The sequence below is a fragment of the Rattus norvegicus genome, chromosome 8 (assembly GCF_021556685.1).
Source record: "Rattus norvegicus strain SHRSP/BbbUtx chromosome 8, alternate assembly SHRSP_T2T, whole genome shotgun sequence".
Classification (NCBI taxonomy): domain Eukaryota; kingdom Metazoa; phylum Chordata; class Mammalia; order Rodentia; family Muridae; genus Rattus; species Rattus norvegicus.
This window is the reverse complement of record NC_141541.1, coordinates 81,889,081-81,894,587: the sequence shown is the minus strand read 5'-3', so window position 1 is coordinate 81,894,587 and position 5,507 is coordinate 81,889,081.

Sequence of the window (5,507 nt, the reverse complement as noted above, 5' to 3'; positions counted from 1 at the left end):
TGTGTATGAGTGTGTGTATGTATATATGTATGTGTACATATGTATATGTATATATATATATGTGTGTGTATACATATATATGATATATATGTAAAAGGGAATACATTCTGTGCAGACAGGGATTAACACCAAGAAGAATTGGGAGCAAAGAATGGCAGAGGGGCCTAAAGGAGCTGTGGAAAGTGAAGGATGTCTACTAAGTTTATACAAGACTTTCATGAGCTTGCAAATATGTCACTTCTTAAATTATAAGCTTTACATATAAATGTTTACATTTTAAATACACCCAGCTTTGTATAACAAAAGTAAGTCAGATATATGATTGGTACATAGAAATACAATAGATGACAGGTATTTGATAGACAATAAGTGGATATTAGATATTTAAAAGCTGTTTGATAAGATGAGTGACAGATGATGGGTAGATAATTGTGATATAGATGATGGGCAGACAGACAGGCAGGCAGGCAGGCAGGCAGGCAGGTAGGCAGCAATTTTAGAGGAATTTTAATCCAGCACCGTGGCTGCTCTGGCTGAAATGCAGACAGGTCCTTAGTCCACACCTTTAATCCCAAACCATGTAGGTAAGGTTAGTTGGTAGAAGGAAGCAACCATGTCTGAAAATGATGTCTAATTGAGAGGCAGACAAGTGACGAATCAGAGAAAGATTTGACAGAATGAGGATCTGCCCAACTCACAAGAACAGCACTGGAAAGAAAAGCTACTTATGAGTGGCGCAGGAAGAGAGAGAGTTAAGTCAGTTAGTTCTGATCGGTCGGTTGAGTTTAGTGAAGTGGACATGAGTCAGTGAGTTGGCAGTCAATGCAGGAGGCAATGCAATGGAGTTGAGTTCAGTTCTGTTCATGCAGCAGAGGCAGTCGAAGCCAAAGAATGAGGAGGAGACCGAAGCTTTGAACAAATTCCCAGAGTTAGTTTAAGGCCAAACAGAACAATTCAGCCAGAAGCTGAGTGAAGCCAGCTTGAATCAGTCATCTTGGAGAAGAGTTTGTGCCAGAACAGCTGAGTTGAACCAGCCAGCCAGGGTTCAGAAAGAGCTAGGAAGGGTGAGCTTATTCAGCATTAAGTCTCAAGGCCTGAGAACATTCTAGGCCTAGATTAAATTGTGCATGGGCTAGAAGCTTCCAGAACTAAGCCTAGGTTAACAGGAGACAGTAATCCTCAGAGATGACAGTTACATCAGGCAAATAAAAGTTACTTTTACAGATGATAGAAAGATGACTGGCAGACTATAGAAAGATAAAAATGTTTGTTAAATGATGTCTGACTGATAGAGCTACAGATGACAGACAACTGGACAGATGACAGATGGTAGATGACTGACAGACACGAGAGATGGATGACAGGCAGACACATAGATAATAGAAAGATGGCCAAAAGTTTTGAAAAGCCAGACCTCGCCTAGCCTTTGTCATCTTCTGAGGCTGGTGGCACTGTGGACTCTAACAATCCTTGTTGGTATGGTTCCATGTCTTATGAGTCTATCGACGTCATGTTGGATCACTTGTCTTTATTTACATTACAGATTACCTTTCCCACGTGCCTGGGATTTGTCTACCTCTGTCACGGGCTTTCTGCAGGCTTTTGTCCCAACATGCTCTCTACCTAGTATTACAACTCACCGGCTTGCACTGGCTCCTGGTCACAATGCCCTGGCTCATTTAGACAAGCCTTGGTGAGCTGTCCCACACAGAGCCTTTGCATGAATAGCACACATCCTAGGGACTCAAATGTGCAAGCTGTCTTGAGAACTACTTGCTACTTAATGTTTTTACATCTGTGTTCTCCAAACTTGCTTGCGCATTAGAAAAAAATGTTCAAATGAGGTACTTAAAACATCTGAATTCACAAAGCTTCCCACGGACATTATCTTGAATTCCAAAAAGGATGACCAAGGAACACAGATCGGAGCTATTGCCTCTAATGTTTCTGCCTACCCACATCCAATGCACAGTGACATTTTGGTTTTTAAGTTTCATCTCCTAAATGCCAAAGTGCAAAGAATGGGCCTGTGGCCCCTTAGCCCAGAGATACAATGCTGTAAGCACACACTTGTGTAGACTGAAACCACTTGGCTTATGGCAGCTTGTCAGAGTAGCCCCAGACAACCAACATGCTGCCACATATCAGCACATGCTGCCACACACTACCACACAGGAGACCAGTGACAGAGCAGCCATTGCTGTGAGCTCAGGAACACAGGAGAGATGAACTGTTTTACAGACAGTGGTACAGTTCCCACCAAAGCTGAGAAATCTTGATACTGCTCTCTCTGTTTCCGACAGGCATCACCAAAGCTACAAAGCTCCCAGCCGTTGTTCTGACCTGACCATTTCTAAGGCTCAAGTCTTCATCAGGCAGCATCTTGAACAGCCAAAAGTAATGGTTTCATTTCTAGCCTAAGAAAGATTTTGAAAATTTTTATCTGAGTTTCTCCTCAATTTTTCCTTCTAAAAATCTGTATAATCTTTGTGCTTTGAATTGAAAGGAAAATTTATTCTCTGAAAGCAGAATCCTGGAGACATTTTTTTGAAATAGCAATAAAAACTGCATTTGATTAAACAACTCGTGTGTGCCTCGTACTGTCCTAATGCACGAACTCCTATGACCAGGTATGATGGCGATTCTAATCAACTTCATTTTTGCTGTTTGCTCTAGGTCAGCCTAACTTCACAAAACTGGGTTAAGATCAGCCTTTTACTAATTATGGTAGCAAGCTGGCCAAGTCTTTATATTGTCTTTTTAGATGAGCAGTTTAAAATACATGAAGAGGCGGCAAATGTCATCTTTAGGAAAAACAATCATATCTTTAAAAAATACCTTTAATTAACATAATGAAGCAACGTATGCTTGCATGGCAAAAGATGTCTTGCAAAAGATGCCTATGAAGGAGGTAGGTTCCCCAGGTGTAAGGCTCCCTGGAGAGAAATTTAATTTGTAAATGTTTAATCACAAGTTAAGCTGTTAATTGACACTGCAAAGATTTCTCTCGGGCAAAATGACTTTTGTGACTTGACTTAGATAGTAAACGGAGATTAAGAGAGAAAACCAACGCACACTAGCTGTTGCTGGTGTGGACTCCAAACTGTATCAAAAGTTATTTTTAATTTTTTAAAATTACTTATTTCACTTGTGTGCCTCTCACACAAGTTCAAAGGCATGTCGTTAATACATTTGGAGGCAGTCTACTTCACACAGGTGTACACAGACAACGATGTCAAAACCCTGCCTGCTAGCGCTTGGGAAATAGCTTAGTAGGCAGTACTAGCCTAGCACACATCCCCCACACTGCATAGAACCTGGTGTGGTAGCCCATTCCTATAATCCTAGCACTCAGAAGGTAGAGACAGGAGGATTAGGAGTTAAAGGTCATCCTCCTCCACTTCATAGTGAGTTTAAGACTAGCCTAGGCCACATGAGACCCTGTCTCAAAAAAACTAACCCCCTATATTTAGAGGAGAAAATTGAATTACCAAAATGAGCTAGCAGGAATAGCTCATTGCTCACTGTTTGCCTGGGTTACATCCTCAGTACAACAAATAGATTTCCAGCAGCATTCTCTCCCAGTTATTCTGCATCCTTTTGCATTGACTGCTTTGCATTGCACACTGTTTTACATACATGCCTGTTCTCTTTGCCTGATCTGTCTTCTTCATTTCCTCTTAACCAATCCCAGAGCACAGTGCTTGATTCCACTGGAATGCTATGTCTTCTATAAGAGACATCATTTATCTACCTTGGTGTCTCCACCATAAGTCTCTGGAGTTCATAGGCTGAGAATTGGACATTTCTGACTCCCTAGGAACAGGAGTTCCTAATACGTACACTGTATATATTCAGCCATGTGAGCTGGATGTCAGGCAAGTGCCACAACATACATGCAAATATGTATATCCATGCACAGATGCATACAAACATACACAAATGTGTGCATATGTACACACATTTTAATCGATGCAGAAAATATATAAACTATACGTAGACACTGAATATTATGTACAGCTTTGATCTATGTGTCTACTACACGGTGTCTAAATCACACTAAATGTGTCTCTCTCTTATTTATTGAAGGAAGAACTAATTTAAATCAGCCTACAGATTTTCATGTGTTTCCCAGTGTGAGGGAAGAATCTTGTCTTCATCTGAAATGTTACTTGAGTTAAACATAGAACTATCACCTAAAGCAAGATCTTTACGTTTTCACTTTGGAGATCACAGGAAGCTTGGAAGATGACACCTCAGGATAAAGTGATGATGACCACACCTCTGTAGATGACAGGTGACAGTCCTGACCATCGCAACCCCAAGCAGTAACACTGAACATATTTTTATCATGAATCTATTTTTTCGTGAATAAATTCTCTAAAACATTTTTAAAAAGAAAAAAAAGCTTTTTTGCTTGAAATTCAAGTTATGTGAAATCAGAAGAAAAAAAATCTGGTGCTGATCATAGGGTCACTGTGTTGTCAGGCTTCCTCCTCCAGGTTTAAAAAAAAAATTAGTACACTGTCTGCTCCAAATACAATCATCCTTTCATGGGCTGAGTGACAGCATTCTCGAAATAGACTAAGAGCTCTTTTTGGAAGAAAAGAATTTAACTACATATGCGCACATGCATATCTGTTATTGGGAATAAGTTTGTGTGAGTGCAGATGCTCCCAGAGACCCAACAGGTGCACTAGGTTCTAAACTCCCGTCCTCCACAAGAGCAGGAAGCAGATCTTAACCACTAAGCCATCTCTCCAGTCCCATGAACTCTTGATGGTAAAGTGTGAGTACATGAGTATGTGTGATAGAGACAGTAAGAAAACAGGACACTGTCCATGACCCCACATTCTAGGTTCATGACACATTTCCATAATGGCCACCAACAGAACCATATGATGCCTTACAGAATTCATACAGCACTCTCAAGCCATCTGTCTCCTTGAGGCTAGCTCAGGAACCTCGCATTATAAAATTCTGCTTCTCACGTGATCTATCCTAAAACTAGATTTTATGCCTGACATCTGGAGAGAATAAGGAAAGACTTTTAAGCTGTTTATGATTGGAGTTTTGATTTTAACACCACCTGGAAGGGACCATACCAACAAAACCATGCAAAATGAACCAAACAAACCGAGCCCACCAGCAGAAAGAATGGGAACAGGCAACCTTGGGAGGTAGGAGATGGGGAGACCCTCTAGAATGCATGAGACCTGGGAGGTGAGAGACTCTCAGGACTCAAAGAGAGGGACCTTAGATGACATGCCCTACAGCAGGCAGAGGGAACTTGTAGAGCCAACCTCCAGTAGAAAGGCAGGGTATCAAATGAGGGATGATGGAGTTGCCATTCCACAGTCAAAAACTCTGAACCATAATTGTTCCTGTCTGAAAGAACTACAGGGACAAAAATGGAGAAGAGCCTGAGGAAAAGAAGGTCCAGTGACAGGCCCAAATTGGGATCCAGCTTAAGGGGAGGCCCCAAGACCTGACACTGTTACTGAGGC